The following is a 25495-nucleotide window of genomic DNA, read 5'->3' as shown; positions in this document are numbered from 1 at the left end:
TATATGCTTGCATGCTTACAAAAATTGAAGAGTTAAGGTATTATATCATTTAATATTTACCTGTTTAATATTGTTCTGCCATTAACTATCATAGAAAATATTTAAATGCTGGTCCCACGAATAAAAAACAAGCAATCAAGCATTCCAGAACCTGGTGCATGAAAGTGCCAGAAAATCTGTAACAGTTCTAAACAACAAAGCCAGAAAGAAATGAAATAGAGAACGCATAAGCAATATGCCATTCAGATGTGTCACGGACATTTTTTCATGGGTAAGCTAATTAAGATATATAATGTGGTTTTAAAATTCACTTTGCTTAACTTAGAGGAAATCTCTGAGCAAAGTGAACCTTTTCAGGAATTGGAGCTCTGGATGTTTTATTGCTTTGAAAATCATCTCCATTCTATCTACTGTCCTCTTTAATCTTAATGTTTGCTGTACCTTATCCTAGAGCTATTACATCAAAGCACACAATTAAAAATATCCTTGAAAATGAGAAGCAAGTAGTACTAGCAACGCATGACTTATGTGCCTGTATATGTCTGCTACAAGAAATTAATTTAAACAGTTTTTCGTATTAGCTGTAGTCGTGGGTTAGAGACCTGAACTTCAGAATCTAGGTATGAGTGCTCTGTATGTTTGCTAGCTATACCCAATAAGGCCCACAGACATTGATAAACAATACTAGTCACATGTATTAAGGATATGCTGTTTAATGAAAAGATTTGTGCTAAGCTCTTACTCCATATGTAGGATATTTAGTTTCCCTCTTATAAATAGTTGGAGATAGAAGACACAGACACATGTTGAGATCACTCTTCCAGTCACAGTTCTCAGGCCAGAGGAGATAAATGCCACCATCTAGGATGTGAACCTGAATATTCTTTCTTAAATAATACCATGATATCATTTTAGAGCATATAAGATCTAAACATATTTTGCAAGGATTGTGAACAAACAAAAACAAAACACAAGTGTGACAAAGGACAAAGTAAAAAAAAAAAAATTGGTACAAACAATTCCATTCAAACTGCCACTGGTGCTTTAAAACCAAGGAAACTGAAAATAAAATCAGCTGTTGTGTTGTGCATTACATAATCTAGAAAGATGTTATTCGCTCTTGCAGGGAATAATGGATTTAGAAATCAAGGTTTCTGCAACCCCATACTGGTATTTTTTTTTTTTTTAGGTTGGATTGGCTTTTCAGGTCAACCTTGGGCTGGGGAATGATATATCCAGGTAAGCATTCAAGAGATTCAGCTTTCCCAGTTCCTTGATAAAGATAAATCTTATGAAACTGTATCTAATGAATCTGTACAAGGGATAGCGCTTTGCCCATGTTCCACTAATTATAATAATCGTGCAGGCAGAAATTCAACATGTCTGCAATCACTTCCTGTAGATAGACTTGATAGATTTTGACTTAATTCATATTGATCTCATTCATTCTACCACAGAAGAAAACTTTATTGGTTGAATGATTGAATACACACATACACACAGTGAGTAGACAGTGAGAGGAAAAGGAGTAAAGCAAATGCATGAAACATATTAGAGGAATGTTGCACAGCCATACTTAAAATGAGCAGGCAAAGTATTAAAAATATTATAACGTGATAAGGCATTGATTCCTTGGTGGATAATCCAGATAGCATTGACAGACTCCAGATAATAACATTCACCAATTGTACAGTCCTTTTAAAATGTCAAAGCTGTTCAGATGCATCATCTATGGTAGCCTGCTCTAACCCAGTGTGCTTCAGAGGCTTGAACAGTAGTTCCCATAATCCTTTGCCAGTTATGGATTCCAATATATCAGGAACACAGCACGTCACATCTAATTGTAATGCTTACTCAAATTAATAAATCAATTCACTTTATGAAGCTGAGAGATGAAGGCATGCATCAGGCTACCTACTGAATTGAAGGCTGAAACAGAGTTCAAACCAGGGACTTCCTAATGAGTAGTGTGATCTCTTAACCATTATGCTACACCACGTTTCAGCCTCTAAAGAAATTTAAAAATAAAGTTACATAGACACTGGGGAGAATCATAACTCTTTTTACTCAGTGAATAAAGACCTTTACTACTAGTGCACACACATGGTTCATAGCAGAAAAAATCCCAATTGTGACCCAAGGTGAATACATTGATTATGTGTCGTCAAGTTAGTGTTGACTCTTAGCTGAATAAATACATTTTCTTAATTATGCCATATTTTAGGTTGAATGCTATAAAATGTATTTATTCTTTTAGGACAGAAACACAACGTGGCTCAGAAGTTTGACTGAACCAGTCTGGGCCTTGCCCCTCTCTCTCCTCTTCCTCCACATGATCTGTGGATTTATGACAACATACATTATAAAAATAAGATTTTTGAATAAAGGAAACACATTGTTTATGCTCAGGAGATGTGGACAAGTGGGGGATGGTCAGTATTTCTATCAACTCTTTTCTTGGAGGAAATCAAATTACCCCTAGTTGTTGCTTAGGTGATCAACTATGGTAAACAAAAGCAATAGATATGTACAAACAATTACCAGGTTGCTGTGGCTCTTTAAGCACCTAGAATGGAATTTGGCCAATATTTAAAATGGGGGCCAGCATAAAGTAGCAACGTAGAATTTAGAAAGCAGTGGGCCCTTATGAGTCAAGGCTGCTTGATTACAGGCCTCCTGCCTTTGCCATTGAAAGATCCAAGCCACGGTGCAAGCATGGCCTTTAAGCATAATTGGTCAAGAGAAGATTTTCAAAGTGGAGTAAAAACTTCAGTTGCTTCTGCAAGATGTGAATGGGAAAGTTTTATGCCACTCCTTGAGGAGACAAAGGATGGAAAATGTCAAAGCAGAAACAGTTAACCCTCTTAGAATGTAGTAAAAAGAAAAGTCTCTAAAATCCCTGTTCACAAGCAAACTATTTTCTACCGGGCTTGTGGAGATGAGGAAAGTGCTGCTTCTTCTCTTTTGCCTAGCACGCCAGGTGTCTTTGACTGTCATTGGCCACTTTAGAAAACATACTATCAACAACACCAGCAGGAGATTCAAAACTAGAAAAAAAGAGATGGCTTCAGTTTCATTTTTATAAGCATATGATTCATTTAAGTTCCTTTATGCTCCAGCTTTTGAAAGACTTAAGCTGGAGAAAAATCAATAGCACCATTGTGCAGCTTTTCTGAATGCATCCTTGTTAAGGGACAGCTGAGGAACTTAATATTGTGAGTCTGGAAGCTGGGCTATCAGTTAAGGAATCACTTGATCTTCCCTTCATTCCAGGCTACCTGCAACAAAGCCTCCAGGTCACCACTGTTGTCCTTGCAGAAATCAGAAAAACAATAGAGCTTTTGACAATAGTGTACTGTTTCTTTCTCAGGGTATGTTTATATTCTGCAACTTTTGAGCACACTAATTTATGCTTTTAATTCATTTATTCTCACAATCCCAATTAATTTGTGAAGATTGGGGACCACAAATGTAGCCAGTCCAGCATTGTTTTACCATGGGTATGACAGCTGATCTGACCTGTTGCATAGCCTAGGGATCATATGGTTCTAAACATATGTGATCACAATTCAGGCCATTCCATTCGGGAAAAAGAATTGCTTACTCAAGGCAATGATGTACCATGGCAGAAAAATTGCAAGAAAAGCAGGAAGAGTCGAGAACATAAAAGGATCACTGATCACTTGGCACATTTTATCATGTTCTTTAGTAACATCCTATTTCTTTACAATGGACAGTTTCTTACATAAAAAGGTTGTGTGAAGCTTCGATGGGCTGATTCCATTTGAATGAGATTAACTTGAGTTACTTAATTGAATCTTAAAATAAATTTGAAGTGTTAAAATTAAGTGCTTTGATCATTTCAAAGAGATTCAAAAGCCACTGGTAGATTTAGTGGATGTTCCAGCTTTGCACAGCCTCAAACAGTGTTGCAGTTTTCCTTCTGCAAACTGACATGAGTTGATCAGCTATCCAGTGAATATTATTTCTGCAAAACCTGTCTGTTAAAGTCCTTGGGGAGCATTGCTCTGTTATTTTTGTCTCTTTCTTTGGTTAGTATTTGTTTAGGCAAAGAGAGAATGAGAGACTCAAAATTATACTGCTACTCTTTCTTGAGTTGATTTGTGTGTTCTTCTACATTTCCTAAATCTGTACCCTCTTTGTAGAATTTCTTAACTCAGTGCCTGTTTGACCTGGACAATACTTTCTGTTAGACTGTATCAAGCTTTTCTTCAGTGTTTTTAGTTCTTTCAGTCCCTCTTTCATTTTTTTCAGCTGCCCCAACCCAAAAATAAATTATTTTTTGCTTCTTGTCCATCTTGGTCATCTGTCTTTGTCATCTGAAATCATGGGCTTATTGTGTTTATTACACATATATAGTTTAATTCATATCTTGTATATTATTTACATAATACTGATGACACACTTCTTTCTCAGATGTCTAAGGAATTATTGAAGAAACAATATGTAACACATAATTGCCAAAAGAGATTAACCTTGGCAGTGAGCCATGCTCATCAGCATGCCTGCTCAAAAATACAAGCAATCAGAGATGGTGGACTCTTAATCTTTGCTCAGGGTTTACTTTTAAAATGTTTGTGAAAGTTTTTCCCTTTTTAAGTTAGAGTGGTACACTTTCTGCATGGTTCAGCATAACTCCTTTATAAGCTTTTCATTGGATAATTTGGAGACTGCTAGGCTTTCTTCATTCCTGCTATTAGGACTTTAAAAGTGTAAGGGGAGTATTTCCTATATATTCCAAGCTATCTGGCTGAAATTTTTCAAACTTGCTATCTTTGAAAGGACCCTTATCTCTGCTATTTTCAGCACATTATGCCCAAAAAGGAATCAGCTGCCAGTGTTTAGATGTTGCCCTATTGTAGCGTAAAGGTAAATCTTCTGAAATCAGATCTTGAACTGATTCAAATTGAATCTCATTGTTTTTTAATCTCAGATTGAAGATTTGAATGAAGACTTGCCATTTGTAAAACTTGGATTTGAACTGGACCTTGTCTGATCTGCATCTCCTCATTATATAATAGCCATCTAGCATAGATTGCAATGATTAAACTTACTTTTGATCCAACATTTTTCAGTGCAGAGATCATGTCCCAGCAAAATATGAGCATTAAAATTCTTCTCAAAATTCTAGTATTTGGTAGATATATTGGGATGTAAAGAAATATGGGACTGGGGAACCCTTTTAAGCTCCTGAACTTTCAAATCACCAACTTGAGGTTGGTATATTGTCAGAAGACCAGCTTCTCTCCCTCAATGAAATCTGCCCCATCCCCAAAGATATATCTCCCCTGATTCACCTGCATGAAGCTCTACTCCCTCCTGTAGCTTCACCCTCATTGATCTTATAGTGATGAAGTATGAGCCCAAATTAGCAGAAGGTTTGTGGACAGGGAGAAGTCACCACTTCTGCCTTGGTGCACTAGAAGGGGAAACTTTTAGGCCACCTTCAGTTAGCAAATATCATCTTCACTGTCAGTGATTAAAGTAATGGAACTGGAATCTATTTCCTTGTATTTATCAGTGCCATTATTTGTTCTTCCATATCAAAACAAATTGCTTTTAGGAAAGCTATGGAAACTGGCCCAAAGTAGAAACTATTGAAGTGAGACATTTCCAAGCAATTCTTATACTAGTTGCCTTGCAGTCTATCCACTGGCATCTGTGAATACAGGACAAATATGCAATGTACTCGCCTTCCTGTATTCAACAGTATGTCAAAACTGAGCAGATAACTACTGTGTTTGAGGCAATTCCATGTCACTCAGTAACAGCTTATATGCCATCCCAATTGTTCAGAAGATGCCCAGTTGTCTTGAAAAAGAGTGTGTGAAGGCTCTGTGTGTGAAGGAACTGGAAAACTTTGCCATGAACTTCTCCAAGTAGGCTTAATTTAGGATTCAATCCAATATAAATTTGCCAGGAGGAATAAAAGTGTAGAGCATTTTATTCTTTTTTTATGTATATATATATGCTTCTGATCACTATTTTGCTGGGAGGAAAAATCAGCAAGGAATTGTTTTTAAATGGTTGATCCAACCAGATGTGTAGGTGTACATGAAATCATATTTCATATACTTCAGCTGCAATACTAATCCAAGGATTTTTGTACATTCTTTACTGTTAAAGATAAAGGAAAGCACCACTTTTCATACTGTTTTTTTTAGGGGGAAAAACACTATTCACAAATTATGTAGTGCATTTGATAAGTGACAGCTTTTTCAGCTTTTTCAGAGCCTGTCAGTCAGCATGGAAATGTACTTTCCATATGTTAAGATATAATTAAGTTGGACATCAGATGAAAATCTGAACTTCTTTAGAATTGCAAGTTTAAGGGAAAAAAGGTGTATATGTCTATGTGTGTGCAATATATACATATTCACACACAACAGAATGACTATTTAAGGCAGAGGTTGTCCAGATTTGGCTATGGAACTTTGACATTCCTCTAATTCATCTAGCATGGCTAGTGGTATGGAATGACAGAAGCTGTAGTCCAACATCATCTGGAAGACCACAGGTTACTCAACCTTTTTTATGACTTAAATGTAGTTAGCTTAGTTTGAGGAATCAAGAAGTGCAATATGTTGCCACTAGATCTTAGCTGGGAACTGACATTGGAAATGTATTTGTTTATATCAAGCCATTTGTTGCCTGATATGAAAGATGGGATGTTGCTCTCCTATTAAATTCACACATAAAAACTGGTCTGGTATTGCATCCTATGTCAACATAGGCAGTAAGGGAGCATCCTCATCTGCATTTCAAGATAGTTCTGTCCTTCAGGTTCACTGGTAGCCACTTCATGGTAATGGTAGGGCCAGGCTTGTCACTGTCTCAACAACACTCCTAGTTGCCAGTATTTTGTCAGTGCAATTCAAACTGCTAGTTCTTATTTGGAAGGTCCTGTGTCAGTTGAGACCTAAAGGACTACTTGGTTCATACGAACTGCCAGTTCAATAGAATAATTACCTCCCAAGGCCTCAGATACCTTCTGACATTCAGTAAATTGTGAGTATGTGAGGATTGTCAGATGGTCCAATCAAACTGACGGTGATGCACCACTTTTGGAATTCTCTATCTAAAATTTTCTCTTTTACTTTGGAGGGCTTTTTAAAATTCACCTTGATTTTTCAAAAGTCTGGCTGTTGTTTTTGTTTTCTAATCATTGGTTTTAAACTACTGGTGAACATGTCCCATTTTTATCATATTGCTAAAATAAAATTTAAAAATTCTAATGTGGTAATTCATGCTTTGTACATGGTTTGGAAATTGTTATAAATGATGTTCTCTGGCAAAAATGTGCAAAGCTTTCCTTCTCAGAAACCTGAAATGATTGATTCACTTAATTTACAGTTGGGGATATTTTGTAATACCCATTCTTTGTGCTGAAAATGTTGAGTCCCTCATTAGTAGGGAATATCAAATGGGGGACAAAAACTGAAGTTGTTTATTATTGTTGGTTGCACAGTCAGCCAGATGTTTAGACTGGATTTGGCATTTTTATTCACCTATTGAGTCCTTCCCCAAGGACCTGGGATAAGCAGATGTTGTTGTTTGATGGTGTTAAAGGTATTGTCACAGGATGGAAGCTGTTCCAAGTAAAGCTGCCTTTTGCAATTGATTGATGATGATTTTGTCAATGCCGATGATACTGGTACTCCAGATGTTTTGGAATTGCTGATGATACTGGTACTCCAGATGTTTTGGAATTGCACCTAAGGCGCCTATTACTATTGGTACTATCTTTGCTTTCTTTTGCCACAGTTGTTCTATTTTGTGATTTTCTCCAGTTCTTTCTCTTCTATTTTGCTGTCTCCAGGTATTGCAATGTCCACTATCCAGACTTTTTTGTCTTTCTTATAAACAATTGTTAAGTCAGGGGTGTTGTGTGGCAGGTACTTGTCTGTCTGAATTCTAAAGTCCCAGAGCACTTCAGTTTCTTCATTTTCTATTACTTTGTCTGTTTTGTGGTCCTACCAGTTCTTGCTTGCAGGCCAATGGTATTTTCTGCAGATATTCCAGTGCACCATTGTTGCTATTTTATTATTGTTGGTTGCACAGTCATCCAGTTGTTTAGACTAGATTTGGCATTTTTATCCACCTCTCGAGTCCTTCCCAAGGACCTGGGTTAGGCAGATGTTGTTTGATGATGTTGCAGGATATACAGTAAGCTGTTCCAAGTAAAGCTGTCTTTTGCAATTGACTGATGGTAATTTGTCAAGGCTGATTGTGTTCAAGTGGTGCTCTAGAAGTTTTGGGAATTATTATTATTATTATTATTATTATTATTATTATTTCAATTACTTGTAGTAAATGAATGAGGTTTTCATAACAGTTGCATCTGAGGGTCTCTACTGGACAAATGCCAGGATACACACTTGCCAAAATAATTGTTTATAGGAATCATTTTCAAAAATTGATCTGTCCTAATCAACAATTTGGCAAGAGTGGGGAAGAATGCTAAAGCTGGTTGAGATATCTGGCTTGGGGAATGGGAGAGGGAAGAGGTTAATGCATAACTGACTGAAACACACAAAACAGAGAGAGGTAGATTTGTGATGTGGCAGAAGAAACATCAGTGTCATTAAAGTGCTTTTATACAATTTATTTATTACTGCTTCAGAAGAGAAAAGCTGTTATGAAGCTGTTTAATTTGACAGAAATACAAAATGAAGCTTCTGTATATGTCACCTTGGCTGACAACATTTTCACATTCTTCATTCTGTATCTTTAAATATGAAAGCTAGCTCACTGACACCCTTTTTTCAGAGGGTTGTGAAATGGCTATTGAGAAGAAACACTCTCTAATTGCTCCCTCGCTTATGATGTGGGAGAGCTCGTCTTTATGGCCTATTTATAGTGTCCTGAAAAAAGCCCTCAACAATCCCATCTTCTTTGTGGCCAGAGTTATGGAAATGATAGTAGACCAAAATAATGAAGCATCACTAGTGAATTATCTTAGTTTAAGAGGATCAGCTGCATGCTATGTCATTAATGTAACATGTAGTTTGATCCTCTAACTTGCAAAAGCAAACTGACTGGCCAGGACTTAATATATTAAACAGAATGTAACTTTCAAGTTTAGCAATGCAATATATAATAAACATTGTAGGGAGGCATTTATTGTACCATATAAAGAACTGCAGGGGTTTGATGAAATCTCAAGATAGGAATCAGAACAAACAAGAAAAAGTAGCCTGAAAAATTTATCAAGGGGCGTTTTAATGTAGATGACCTTCTGTTTTGACTATTTAATGTAGAGAATTAAAAACCCATAGTTTTAACATGGCTATCATGCTTCTAGTCATATTTATACTTTCTGTTGTACAGTATATGTATATGACACTGTTTATGTATGTGTTTGTGTGTGTATGTATGCACACACATATATATGTATTTTAACAATATTTATCAGCCTTCCCAATCTATACAGACTCTATACGCTATACAGTAGTTCAAATACAATAAATCTCAGACTTTTAAAAACTAAGCACTAAAAAGTCTTTCTACCTGGAAGCATAAATCTGCCTGTTTTGCTCTTGTAATCTCACATGTTTTCAGTACAAATTTCTTTGGAAGAAATTTGCAAATGTTGGCAATTTCAGCTAAAAACCAATGAAACAGTATTCTCACCCACCAGCATGAAAACTAAGGAGATTAATGTTATGAACTTTCACAAAGAGTAGTCTTTTTCAGTTGACTCCCATCTCTGCTTTTCTCCTATGTTTGTACTTGGTGAGGGATTCCCTTCTTCGCCTAATAATTTGGCTGCTTTTGATAGTCTTTGAAAAATAAAATGCCCTGGATGATATAAGTTATTCAGGAATGCAGTCTGGGTTGGTTGATAGAGCCTTGAGGAATAGAACTCCACAAGCTAGCCTGTTGTTCCACTTCAAATATACTCATATCATCTTTGAGCAAACCTGATGAATTCCATTAATCATGGTACATTCCAGACTGAAGAAATTCTAGTACCACACAGGGTGATATTAATCTTCTCTTCAACTGCCATCTACATTATGCCACATAGATAGATAATATTGATCCCTGGAAGGTTATTTACTGTGTGAGACACAGCTAAGGGTCAGTGTGTGTTTCCAGGAACTAGACAATTTCTATTGGCATGTTGCAGTATTTAGACCATATCCTGCACAATAGAAAGCACATTCATGTGGTGGAACAGCCAATTATTATGAGTATTATCAAGACTGAGTCTTATAAATTTAAAGCAGCATGTTCAGGTTAAACAAATTAATTAAAACAGCCAGGTACAGGTTGTTATCATACTAAATTTACAGTATATTTAGTATTAAGGCTGCATTCATACAATAAAATGAGGCATTAATTCTGCATGGGAGGAATTAAACCTGCATAAAAGCGGTAATGAACTTTTCAAAGGGGATCCTAAAAGGATGTACATGTTAAGCATATGCTGTCCATCACTGATAGTGTGGTTTGATTTTCCTGGGTGGGGGAATGCTAAAATCAACCAACCAAGCCAATACAACCCCCTGAAAGCACAACTTAATTGCCAATTATTTGAAGCAATAGAGAGAAATCATTTTCTAGTTTAAAGAAAACATTTGTTCTTTGCCATGAAATAAAACAATTTCTTTCCATTCAAATTGAATGAGAATTGTTAAACACACACACAGAACATGGTGTAGAATAAGATGTCAGCACAGCACTAATCAGGATGCAGGATGACGTATTTCCTGGTCTAGGGAGACATGCAAAACAGGTCTGGATCTGTTGGCTTCATGAGAGGTTGCTTAAGCTGAGTTCCATAAAAACATAAAGGCTTTAAACAGTGCAACTTTTTTCATGTTTACTCCAAAGTAAACCTACAGTTTCAGTGGGGTTATACCAAACTAAGCATATATAGTAGGCATTCTAAAACTGTGTAATGGTAAATCAACATGCTTTCCACTGACATTCTGTTTTCTCACTGAATGAATTGGCCTTTGAATTGGCAGGGGAAGTCTGCTGAGTGGGTTGGAAGTGAGCAGCCAAGTTGTTTGTCAATGACTCCTCTCTTAACTACTCTACAAAAAAGGGATCCTACCAAAATAATAATGGCAATGACAATAACAGCGCAGCAGCAGCAACAATAAAGCTGAAGCAAACCCTGCTTTCTCCAGAAATTCTTCTTCTGCCCTGCACGAGACACTATTCAGCTTTGGGTCACTGCAACACTTTTGACAACAGCCATCAAAGCATCATATTGTTCAGACTGCAACAGAGAGAAAGATGAACCCGCCTACATGTATTTTGTACTTCTGATGAGCTTTAGTGCATATAACACTTGACAAATTCAAGTCTGTACCATTCATAATGGAGGCAGACAGCCCTGTGCAAGAGTCTCTCAATGCTGCCATTGAGTCACAGCTTTGACCTGCAATTCCTTCTGCTGCTCTGGGGCTTGGCCAAGCTTTAGAAGACACAGCCAGGCATGCTGAACTGTGCCAGACTCCAGCAGAGGGAAAAAAATCCAGTGGCCTTTGGGAGAGACTTGGAGTATTAATATTAATGGCTTAGTCACAATTGCAGTGCGGGAAGGAAGCTTTACTAGCAAGGCAGCTGCTCTCTCCAGAGACACTGAAATGGGGGTTAGTTGAATTCCATTGTTTCTACTGTGGTTTGTTTACAAATGCTTATTTGGACTCCATGGCTGAAGCCAAGTGATACTTCTCATTTTGAAGCTCCCCAGAGAAGCTTCCACATTAATTGAGAGCAGATTTAAAAAAAAAAATCTATAAGAAAGAGTTGGTTGTCACAGAGCATATCAAAATAAATGGTTATTATTTTTAGATAGCTACATTTCTACATATAATTGTCATTTCAAAATGTGCCTGCCAGTTTCCTTTTATTTTCATGGTGCTTCAAGACCATTCTTTTCAGAACTAGATAGAAACATGATAGAGAAATAGATGGAGGCATGCAAAGGTGATAATTCCAAAGACTCATAAATAAATTAAACTATAAATATAGTTGTACAGATTTACTTTTTTTCCACACTGAAAGAGGCAGAAGCTCTATCTACAATAGTTAACCTCCAATAGCCATTTCACCTGCTGATATTGTATGATATCAGAAATCGTCAAGTAGGGTTGATCCCAAATTGTTGGATATCTTTGGTAATTTTTGTGAAAGTTAAAATATGCTTCTGGTTTGTGCATACTAGTGGTAATATTTTATGTACAGCAGAGGTGGTGTTGGTGTTTGCACAATTCTCTTTCCATGACATTACAATCATTAGCCTTATTTGTCCATACTAGTTTGCATACTTAATTACCTGTGGTAGCCCATGGCATCATGGTTGACTATTATTAGATGATATAAAATGAATACAACTGCTTTGAGCTCCAGAGGAAATAAATAAATAAACCAGTGCAAATAAGAGAGACTGAGGACATGGGCAATTTGCACAAAATAGGGGTGCGCAAATTTGTGCCCATTACACTTCTATTTATAGCCCTAAGTACCCATCAGAAAGGGAAGGGGTGACATTTTTAAACTATTTTTGTGTTTTGGTAGGAGAGTTGATGGGGTTTTCAGTGACAATCCTGAGAGGATTAAGGCTTTTTGTTACTGAGGGGATTAAAAGGCAAAACTGGAGCTTTAACCATCTGCAAGGTGTAAGGTACAAGTGCTCCTTGTGTTACAACCTGTCAGGCCCTGCCCGAGAACAACTGTGAAACAGTTCAGTTGAGTTCAGTTCCTTTATTTGCTTATACCTTATAGACAGAAACTTGCCAGACTAAATCTATACTCCTGCAACTAGTGGATATACCCTGGGAGATTCTAGGGAGTGGCTATCTTGAACCTCTTATGCTTCCCACACTCCCCCTACAGACTGTGTTGTCTTTTGCCTCCTTTCCCTCCCTGGAATGCACCCCTCCTTCCTGATAGCCTTGCTCTCTGCTGTAATCTACCACATCACCCTCCCCTTTGTAGATACAGTCCATCACACAACCACTCGTTCAGCAACCATTCAAACTTGCAATGGTGCTGAATGAGGGGACTTACGACAGGTCCCTGGAGTCCCAATTGCCATCGTAACCCAAGGACTACTATAGTCATTTTCCCTTTTAAAACTCCTCCGATTCAGGGGCATCCAGATGATAGTCAAAAATAATCAAGAAGGTGGCCACAACCTTGCATGTAAAAACATAGCAGAGCTTCAATTGCATCGTTGTAGCTGCCATCTTGATTTTTTAGCACACCCCTCCTCCCAGGAGACACTCCTCTTCTAATCCCTCAAAGCATAAAAAAGGATCTGAAAAGGCTAGATTCCCCTTCACTCTGTTATAATAATATCACTGGCTTTGCTTCCTGAGACTCTTAGACAAGATGGAAAGTTGGAGTGTCCCCTCCCTCCACCAAGACTGAGATCAGCTGCTCACTCCTTCAGTAAAGCATATAAAGCTGTTGAGAGAAAAAGCTACAAAGGTCATAAAATGTTACTGAAAAGAATGAAGATAAGACAAAAATTTGATAAAGTGATTTTACTTTTTCAGCCACATCAATTCTTCTATTTCTAAGGCAGATATTAGAATTACAGAATATTTAGTCCTTGCCATGATGAGTATATTGCATCAATTGCTTGTGCAATTAAGCATGAATGGCTTTACCGAAAACATTAATTCAGACATATAATTTGAATTAATTGAGGTATTGAGGTAACATACCTGCTCTGTTCTGTGATTTATTTTGAATATAGGTTTCAATTTAAAAAGCGGGCTCTTCCATTATTTTGGAATTTCAGAATTGGCAGGCATCCCTCTCATGACTCTTACTTTGTCTGTCATACATGGAGCAATAAGTTATAAAGATCATTTGGGGGTAGCTGTCTTTCCATAGCATGCCTTGGGTTTCTTTCCAGGAATTGTTTGGGAAATGTGATATTTGAATAACTTTTGCGGGGATTAGTATGTGTAGTTAAAAAAAAAAAAAACAGAAGAAAAGATTACATATCTTACAGTTGTGATGATTTATAACAACAGCTTCCCTTACATTCATTTGATAGACTGCTCAAGCTTTTCAAATTAAACTGTGACTTACACAAAGTATGGGATCTTCAGAATAACAGGAGTGGGTTTGTGAAACTTTGAGATACTGGATGGCAATTTGAACACCTTCAGAGTCCTGTAAAAGGTTAAGATTGGTTTAGGTTCTGATTTATTTTACAATTTGGGTTAGCAGGGCTTCAGATGGTATGTGTGAGCCTCCAGGATCAGCCTTCAAATGGATTTCTGCCAGATGCTTGTGCAACTCCTTTATTGGTGACCCTGGGCCTGCAGTCTTTTGAAAAACCGCCATCCTGAGTGCAATAACGGGCCACATTTATATGAACTGAGATTGGACAGGCACTGAATGACATGATTCCCCATGAAGCTTCCTAATAGAAAAAAGACCATGTTTTCCCCCCTTCCTATTAGTCAGGATAGTGTGAAGTCAATGATTTCCTCTGACAAAAGTCAGAGCCATATAATTCTTCACAGATATCTATGGTTAGAAAGTTATAACTATGGAAGTAAAAGCCATAAGCAACAAAAACAATAGTAAACCATAATAAAGATGAATTTAAGACTGATTCTTAGGATTCTCCTGCCTCATTAGGATGGTCCATGAAGCCCACCCCACCCTCCCTCCCTCCCCTCCTCCTGCCCCTGAAAGTGCTGCTGCTTGCATTTGCTGCAGAGGGGTTATGTTTTCTTAAAACCATGCATACAGGTGCAACACTTTGACCCATCAACTATCGACAATTTTTTTCTGTTATGCTTTGAAAATGAGATGAAAGGTGGATCTGCTGCTGCCTGATTGGAAGCTGCTATTTGATTAGCAGTTGTGTTGTCCTGACAACAGGGGGAGGGCCAAAAGGGAGGGGGAGGAAGGAACACAGGGGCTTATAATCTGCTCAGTTAGTCTGTCCTTCCACAAAGTATGATAGCCACTTAGATGGTGGGAAGGCAATCTGGTGTCTCCCTGTTGACATTTTGGATCACTAATTCCATGCTGGCTTGTGATGGAATGGTTTGGTGAAGGCTGCGCTTGGGGAGATAAGCATTTCCTTAGCCCCCAGAATGAGTGTGGGAAGGTGTAGAGGATGAGACTGGCACCACCCTAAGGAATTCACAGTGTTTGCTTGCTGGCTTGGGAAGTTTAGATTCAGTCTGGTGAGATTCTGTCTTGTAGGTGGAAGCTAATAAATGTGATAGAACTATATCTGTACTGTCTTGTGGAGTTCTTTGGGCTGAACCTGACATGGCTGGAGCTGATGGGACCATTATTTATTTTATTTCATTGATGTTATACTGCACCTATCTATTTTATTATCATGATGGCTTACAAGAGTCAAAGAAGTACAAAATGTAGACCAAAGAACAATCTAGATCAAACCCAGATGCAAGTTAAGCATTTAAAGAAAATAAATTACTGTATATGCTCACGGATAAACCAAGAATTTTATGTGCCAAAATACACCCAAAAATTGGGTTTGGGTTATCCACAGATGGACTTATCCACAAGTAAATTCAGTAATACTTTTTTAAAGTACCCATATTTCCCATATATACTTGTGTATAAGCTCATCCGTGGATAAGCCGACCCTCAAATTTTTAACTAAAATACCATGAAAAATGCAGATTGGCTTATCTGTGGGTGGTGCATTTTCTATGGTACTTTGGTTAGAAATTCAAGGGTTGGCTTATCCATGGATGGGCTTATACACAAGTATATACAGTAAATCAATCATTCATATTAACAGTTAAAAGCTTAGTTAAAGAGATGTGATTTCATCAACCTTCTGGAAAATGGGAGAAGGGTTGTCAAGCTTATGTCACTAGGGAGTGCATTTTGTAGCCTGGGAGACATACAGGAGAAAAACCTTGATAAAAAACCTTTATCATCTAGATGAGCTCATGTAGGGTCACAGTGTATGTAGGTCACAGTGTGATCTTGGTGTAGGTAGGGTCACAGTGTGATCTCGATCCCACAGACAGTCAGATCTAAGACATTTAGAGCTATAAAGATCAGTACCAACACCTTAAATGTTGCACAATAGGTGATTGGAAGCCAGTGGAGATCTTTCAATAGAGGGAGCATAGGAACCCAGTCCCTTGTGCTAGTCAGCAGTCTGGACACCATGTTTTGCCTTCATTGCAATTTCTAGTTGCTTCTCAAGGACAGCTCCATGTACAGCTATTGCAGTAATCAAGACAGGTTATAACTAAGGTGTGGATAACTGTCATTAAGTCTGGCCAGCCAGGAAAGGCTGCAATTAGCGTACTAGCTGTAATTGTAGAGCTGTGGTTCTTACTATAGGCAATGCTTGAAAATCCAATGACAGGTGGGAATCAAGGAACACTCTCAAACTGCAAACCATTCTTTATCAGACACTCTCTTTAAAAAGAAATAACATTTGATATTGCAACCAGGGAGAATGGCAAGACAACGTACAGAAGAGCGCCAAGGAAGTCTGCTCATAGCAGCCTAGTCGTGTCTGCAGGGATGATGGAAATAATGCATGTATTATAAAAGCTGCATCTCAATTCTGTGGAAGAGTTACCAGATGGGAGAACACAAGTGGAAGACCCAAGATAGCAGGCTCATGTAGAGTTACCTGGTGGTATTAATGAGTCATCTTTCTCAATTAACTTGCTTCCAGGGCAAAGAAAGTAAAAGAAACAGGATGTTTTTTGCTTTTCTAGACCACTAAGTTATAAATCTTATCCCTTCCTGATCCTCCCATTTGTGACTGGAGGGCCTGTTATCAAATTGGCAATATACCCCTGGGCATATTAGAGGTACGTCAGAGAAGTTGCTTCCACAACTTCCACAGAATTACACCAAGGTGATTCCAAAACTAGAAAGTCTAAAGGTTTCTTACCTAGTTTTCTTCCTCTTGTAATCAGTTGTGAAAGAAATATATAAGAAGGGGGAGAAGGATGAAATAAGCGTTCAGAGGAGGAGAGATACACTGATGATATCTTCCTTTCCTGAGATAAAATAATTCCTCCACTATTTGTAGTCTTTCTCTGTACGTGGAGACTTTTTCTATCAGTAGCAGTCAGTGAAATAGAGTAAAATGTAATAGGCATTTGATGCAATTTCAGAGGCATTCACATATTTCTTGTAATATAGGGAATGTGAACATATTTCTTATAATGTGAGGCATGTGAAGATGAAGAACTCCTTCCATTTAGCATGCTTGTATTTGCAAGACATATCTCCAGTACACATAACACATAAGGAATCTCAGTAAAGAAATAACTTCTTTATCTGTATGGTACACTGGAACAATGGAATGCACAATGGAAATTAGAGAAAATTAAGGTAAAATTTCAAATTACATATTCCCCACCTTTAGGCTACTGTCTGTGGATTTGGATGACCACATTTGCTTTTATATAAATATCTCCTGGAAAATCAGAAACTGTCTTACACCGTGTCACATTTATCCTTGCACTGTCTACTCTAAATGCCCTTGATGATCTCATCCTTTTTGTTAAAACTGCTGACAGTAAGGCTTGAACTTGGGAATTCCTGCATGAAAAGCATGCTCTCACCTACTGAGCTAAATGTCCATAAAATAGAAAATGCAGATGGCATATAGTTTTTGGCGTGCTAGCTAGCATTCAGAACTGTAGTACTTTGACACAGGAAGCAATCACTCCAGAACAGAAGTTTTAGTTCACTCTGTTTGGGGGTAGATCAAACTATTTCTGTCTCTCTTTCTCTCTCCCTCCATACAAGCTAGGCAGCTTTAGTGACAGATTTAATTTCTGGTTTTCCTTCCTGTAGAAGTAAATACATCTTTCAACTGATGAAAATCCTTACGTTTTATATCTCTTCCAAAAATGAAAGACATTTCCAGTACAGCTATTCATTGGTCATTCAACTTTAATTGGCCAATTTTTGCTCAGGATCCAAGTTGGCTGTTTCCTGGGGAAGAGATAAGTCACTTGACAGTCAAATCTGCCCCAATTTTTCTTTTCCCTTCAAGGTTTCATTGTATTACAATGGATTTGTGAACTTTACAAAACATTCCTGTCTGATACATAAATATTAACCTAGAGAGATGTGGCACCCTGCGGTTCCTTGCATCTGCTTTTGAGTTGCTGAAGGATTCACAGTGACAAAGGAAACCAAATACTTTTACAAGCCAATAGGGTGTATTCTCCAACCCTCTCCTCTTAGCATGACTGAATAAGAAATAAATACAAATGTAGGCATTCAGAAATGGTATAATTCTTCAAAGAGCACATTTTGAAATAAGGAGCTTTTAAAGAGATTCTCTCTCCTCTACCTCATCATCCAACCCACAGCAAAAGTACACAATGTAACACTGAAAAACATTGGAAGAAAAGAATGTATCTCTAGCATAAGAAAAGGAAATAGAAACAGATTTAATTTTTAATCTGGTGCCAAAATCCATTTAACCATCACTTGGCCTTTGGCCATTCACAGTTGAAGCTGACATGAAGATTTGTCAAACTTGGTTAGCATTAAGACTACTCTAAACTAGAAGTATGAATTGGAATCTTTATTTTGGGAGAATGAGAAAGTGAGAAAAGGCAATATTCCCTTTAAAAAGTTAGCAGTGGAATGGAAAATGGGCAATTCAAACTGCATATCAGCAGACAGATATTCAACATTTAGGAGGAACCAGAGTGCATGCATGAATATCATTAGGTTAAATTAGAATTTTACGTAAGCATTTTTTCCCATCATGTCAAGAGAAGGAAATTATTGTTCCTTACCACTCTGAGTTTTAGGGTGGTTGTTTTTTTTTTTAACATATCACATTGCTGCACATTCTCAGTTCGATGAACCAAACATGATGTTGACTTGAGTGGCAGCATCTCTTGTATGGTAATGCTCATATTTATTTAAAGTTTTGAACATCCTATTAAATGAACTTTCATTATTCAGAAGTACTGCAATGTTTCAGAGAGTCTTTGGCAGTTTCATTTCAATGTAGCTACCTCTTCTATTCCATGGAGCAAAATGCCCCTCAATGCTCAGACCGCTGCCTTTCCGAGCCCCAGGCCAGTACAAGTAGCCAGACTTGTATTAGACAGTATATCTGGGATTTTAAATCAAGGCAGATATTCACAAGTACTCTTGCCATAAGTATCAGCAAGGGGCAGACAAAGGGGGGTGATGCCCTGCAATGTGACAATTCAAACTCCTCACTTTCCATATTTGTTTGCAAAGTCATGAACAAGTTTGACTCAAGATGTCATGGCAGGCATGTCATCATTTTGTTATCACTGTGGTTAGGAACTTACACCTGTAGCCCTTACTGTTTTAAGATTCTCCTTTCCAAAATCCTGAAGGTCTTTGGGGACTGTACTATATGAGAATGAATAGAGGAAATCACATATAGGTGTTTTACTGGCTTCCTAAAGAACATGACTAAATGCTACCTATGGTTGAAAATGTCACTGCATCAGATAAAAAGCAAACTTATGGATTAGACTAAAAAGCCCATTCTCAGGGCATAGTCACTAGCCCTAGCTTTAATAATATAGCCCTATCATTTTTCTATATGAGGAAACACAAGCACACAATTCTGGATTTTGAGATGAACCACATCTTGTAACGTTACTACTTTGGATTGGTGGGTGTAGTTCGTACAACTAAGTAGCACAAGAAACAGGGAGACCCATTCATTTCATCTGGAGTTCATGGGGCAACAATGAAGTCACCAATTTTCAACCCAACCAAATACACAAGTTTATTCTTTTATGAATAAAATGACAAGAGATTCTGCATTCCATCCTGAAGTCCTTGAGAGAAGAGGGACATCAGCATAATAATACATTAATAAAACAAAAATTATCAGTGGTTTTCTATACTGAATCTGTTGCTGGATTGTACCAGCTCAGCTTGCAGGAAGGAGACTGAAGTGAACCTGCTGGTCAATCACTCTCTCTACTACATAGCAAAATTGTTCCTATGGGAGTAAAATGAAGGGAGATCCTTATTGGGCCACCTTGAGTTCCTGAAGAAAAAGCAGGATAGTAACCTAATAAGCAAGCAAGATGAAGAAGCATGGATATGCTTGCATTTACATGTGTGCGCACAGGTACAAGGGGGACACGGTGGCGCAGTGGCTTAATGACACTGAAAGTTGCTGGCCAGAAATGGCTGACGCTTCGGCGGTTCGAGTCCAGCCTTCGCGCTAAACAGGGTGAGCTCCTGTTTCCTCCCCAGTTCCTGTCAACCCAACAGGTTGTAAACTCATGTGAGTAGATAAATGGGTACTCTCACTCCGGTGGGAGGAAAAATGCGGCGCTTGCACAGGAGTCGGGAGCAGTTGCCGGTAAGTGACAAACCACGCTCTCCCGAAAAGGGCAGAAAGCAACGGAAATCCCGCCTCCTGCACTTGCCAGCTGGGCTCTGTTCTAGGAAGGAGGCTCTGGCAAACCACTTCCGCAACAATTGCCTTGAAAACTGCAAGGACTCGTCCAAGCAGTCACTGCAGGGTCAGTAATGACTGACCACAGACAAAAAAAAAAAAAAAAACAACCACAGGTACACACACACACTACTGTTGCTGCCATCATATCATAGTAGATACCAGCACACATGTTCTAGTGGATCCATCTGATGAGTCCAGCTGATTATTGGATTTTGAGAAGCTATCAGGACAGAGAGGAAGTTTGTTTCAAGATCCACTGACTGTTATATTTTAAATTACAAGTAAGACTCTTCACACCTGAAGGATGTTAACAGAGGCATCCACTCAGAAGAGATGGTCAGGAAAGTCAAGATAGTATCTGTGACTGTGTGATCAAAGTTCCTCACCTTTATTTATGTGTTACAAACATAAAAGTGTGGGTGGGGCTTCAGTTATGCAATCATGGCTTCCATCTTGACTTTTCTGACACACACACACACCATGGAGGCACCTGGATGCAAAGGAAGGAAGGCATTCTGCTTTTGCTTTATACCAGTATGTGAAGTAAAACAGGCAAATGCATACTGACATCATCCTGGCCTGAAATTTCATAGAAGGATGATCTCCATCTGTTCCTAATTTTCTCTTGTAAAAAACTTTCCAGCTGACCAAATCCCAGACAAAGAGTTGTGTTTTGAATCTCCCTGATTTTAGACTATTAATGTTTTTGCTTTCTTTCCTGCTTACATTTGGAATACTTGCACAATTTCTCAACAACCAACAGTGCAAAACTGGAAAGATAGATATTCCTACACAATAGTTGTTGTTCATTCAAAGCATTAACCTATGGCTTGCTGTTTCATATTGAATAAATCATAATTGGCTGGGTTCATTGAACATGCTAAATCATAAGCCTTAATTTGCAATCCACAATGCTGGGTTTAAAAAGCCACAAACACACCATGGTATAATGTACTGTGTTGTGTGAGCCCAGTCTCTATTAAATATTTCTGACATATAAAGAAAAAAAATCAGAATCCAATCCGAACCATAATTGATTATATTTCCTGGGAGATGGACAAGTTTGGTGAGTTAAGATCAGTATCACTAACACTCAGAATTTAGAGACTTACAACTTTAGGACTTGATTTGAATTTTTCCAAAATCTCTGTTTCCTGGATGAAAATATATGAAAGGACAACTATGTGTAAAATTTATTGTTTCAAAAGGACCCATGCAGAGGAAATTCTTGTGAATTTTGGAAAAATCTCTGCAAACTTTCTTCAAGTTCAAATATTGTGGGTTAAAGTGTTACCAACACTTCTTAACTCACCAAGCCAAATTACCCGCATCTTCCATAATTCCTGATTTGCCAAACATGCTGAGCATTGTTTTTTTGTGAAGGGGGATGGACGGGGAGCTAGAACAGGATAATAATATAAAAATTGCATATCTGAGATCAAATCTGTTTTCCCCAGACCAAATCTGCTTTCCTCAACCCAACCATTTGGAAACACTGTGTTTCAAATCATTCATACGAGAAACATAGCCATAGCTTTAGGATAGAGAAAGAGAGAAGAAATGTATTAGAAATAGTCAGTATCAGATATTAGATGGCACTCACTCTGTGTTCTTATCATTAACTGATATTGTCCTCAATGTCAAATTAGGTACTTGTTTCCTAACTCTGGCTCAGATTATATATATATTTTATATGATCCTGAATATAGCTTATCCAACCATATTAAGGATGGATAACTATATTGATTTAAGTTATTTGTTTTTCTAACTTTTTGTTTATTCCTAGTAATTTCTGCATCAATCTGTATATAGACTTTCTTTTGGTTACAAAACTTGATACAGATATTTTCCCAGATATATGTGTTTTTGCAAATAATTCTCCTAAATGCATTCCTGTGCTTCCTTTTGCCAATAGAACCACAGTTGTATTCACTTTCCTTACATAGGCATTTGGAGAGTGGCCCACTGTATATTGTATAATACCATTTCACTTCATATAGAAGTGTGAGGAGTGAGAGCTGAAATATAATCCCCCATCTCTATTCTGCAGCAGGCTACGTTACCTGCATTAAAAAGATTCTAAATTCCTTTTCTGACATCTGAAGCTAAAAAGGTCAATTTGTGGGAATGCCCTTTACTTAGAGTCCAATATCATCAATTAACATTAACATTGATTATATTCGGCTAAATGGATATATAGTGTGTCCTGGAATAAGTCAAGTTCTAATCTGTGGCCAATGTTAAATAAGGAGTATCTGTCACATAACCTCCTTGACTTTCTGTAACTCAGGGACGGATGGTTAAAAGAGCCGTGGACAGTTATATCTGCCTTCTTTCAGGTCAAAAAGACACAACATTCTTGGAGTTTTAGGAGGAAGAAAAAAGTTTGGTCCATGTGTGTGCCATCAGCACGGGTAAGCTTATCCTTATCCTTTGTTTCATTATACAGATTCACCGCACGTCATTCTCTGCATTTTAAAGGAATGCAGTGGACTCATGACGAGCACAATGACGTCATGTTCATTCCAAGCCAGCATTATCTAACTGCTTTAACTTACCTCCCCAGAACCTACCAGTTCTGAGTTGCGGATAGGATGTTTATCTACATGAGCATACAAGCTTCTGCAAATGGAGGATTTTTTTTATGGAATATAAGCCAAATGCTGTAGAAGCCCCCATCTCACCAACAAATTGGCTGAACAGCAAAAGGGGACTGAATAAAACCTTACACAACTGGTGGTTACATATGCTGGAACCAAATATATTTTGCAATGATTACGGTCCCTGTGCATTTTGCAGGATTTATACAAAGTTTCTAAACCACACATTTTGATTTGGTTTCCAAATAGGACATGATTTTGGAGGATTATAAGATTTGTTTTCACCAAAATGTTCTGCATCTACAGCTGCTATATCCAGTAAATTGTGGACAGAAAGCCAGGTTTCATATCCTTAGTCCTGCTACGAGAGGTCTGGATGCAATTAAAGAAACATTGCATTTCAAACAGATTGGGAATTGTAATTTACAGGAAGTGGGATTGTCTGGCCTTCTTTCAAACAAAGCATCCCTATACTCTAATTATTTAGGCAAACCCCAAATTGTTTCTGTTTTGAGATTTGTTGACAACATACCATGATTCAAAACTGTTTACTTATATTTTCCATGTGGAATTATGTGGAAAGGCATGGTTTTGTAATTTCTGCCTTTTTACAAAGTCTTTTAAGACTTTTATTAGATCATATAGCAAGGGAAATTTCTTCTGATTTTTGTTGTTTGTAATTTATATGCAGAAACATCTTGCATCTACATATTATTTGTACATGGAGTTTATCCTTGCCTCACGATGAGTTTTTGCTATGGGCAATATTCCATCAATAAATCTTAAATGACTACTTTTGTATGGAATTAAGTATTATTTGTTACTGGACTCAGTTTGAGTTGATACCTGAAATTACCATCCACTTAGAATGATTTAATAACCATACTTTGTAATATAATTTAGAATATTATTCTACTATCTGTGGAATTCTGCACATGATGCATTTCTTATGATATGCAAAGCTGCACAATTTGTTTCATTGGCGGTTTCACAGGTGGCTGTTCTCCCCTATTCTCACATCAATCTATGAAATCAGTTAAGTGCATCCGACATGAAAACTATGAAGTTAGTTACATACCATCAACAAGACAGCATAAAAAATTACATTATTTTTGAACATATATTTCACAGAACACGCTTATTTTATGTGTTTTTTCCTATGAGTTTTACCCTTAATATATATTTTATATGAATCCTGGAACGTTCCTTTTTAACCAGGAACTGTATTGTTAAATTCAAAGAAGTGCAAAACCAAAGGAAAATTTCAATCCAAAGCACATATTAATTTAGAAATGTACATCAGATCACTTTGTATACTAATATGGACCTAATAAAATCCTGCATCACTGCATCATCAAGCAATGCAAGATCTTTTGTTGGGATGAGTCGCTATTAGTACTGAGGTTCTGTTCCCTTACTTCTGGCCTTCCCCCCCCCCCCACCCCCGATCCCTTCAAGTCAGTGTTGACTCCTGGGAGTGCCTGGAAAAGTCCCCACAGTTTTCTTGGCAAGGTTTTTCAGAAGTGGCTTGCCCTTGCCTCCTTCCCAGGGCTGAGAGATGTTTGTATGACTGGCCTACGGTCACCCAGCTGGCTTTGTGCCTAATGCAGGACTAGAATTCACTATCTCCCAGTTTCTAGCCTGATGCCTTGACCACTACACCAAGCCTCTGGCTTTTAATAAAATTATATTGCAATGACCAGTAGGCCAGAGAAACTTCCTTTGCCCAAGTCTCTTCTGGTTGAATACAACTCTGGATCTGCTGGTTCACTAGCTAGGTCTCCACCACTTATCCTCCTCAAGGCCAATTGCCCAGGTTCCTGTTGTCTCCCCCTGTCTAGGACAAATAAAACTCCCCAACACTTTCTTCATACTGGGTTCAATACATTAAATATACAGAACTAAGGAATAACCCTTTGGCCATACTCCTACAAGGCCTCCCCTTCTGTTCCCCTTGGAGTACAGAAAGATCCTGAATTCAAAACAGCTTCATTAACAATTTCCAAATTATTTAATTTGATGAACAAGACTGGTAATAAGGCAGAACTTGAAGAAGATACATAGTTGCAAAATGCATAATCATATTAAAAAGGATAGAAATACAGGTAGTCTTTGTTCAGCAACAGCAATTAGGACTGACAACTTGGTCATAAAGTAAAGTGGTCACTAAGTGAAAAATCATGTGACTGATTGTGCTTACAATTTTATTTCAACTTTCCTTTGCTTTACAGCATCAGAAGAATACAACACCAAACAGCCAGGTGAGCCCAAATGGTGGGGAAGTTTTCTGGAACACGACTCATGAGGAAGCTGGGTAAAATGGCAAATCTTACAGCCCTTTTTCCCCACTCCCCAGCCTTGGGATAATTAGCAAGAAGAGAATTGCATTTCCATTCATTGGAGAGGAAGGGATTATAAGAGAGTAAGCAGGCACACAATGGTC

Source organism: Python bivittatus, unplaced genomic scaffold, assembly GCF_059951505.1.
Source record: "Python bivittatus isolate LINGU-HERP-01145 unplaced genomic scaffold, Pbiv_v1 ctg000700_np1212, whole genome shotgun sequence".
NCBI classification, from domain to species: Eukaryota; Metazoa; Chordata; class Lepidosauria; order Squamata; family Pythonidae; genus Python; species Python bivittatus.
This window is presented reverse-complemented; position numbering follows the sequence as displayed.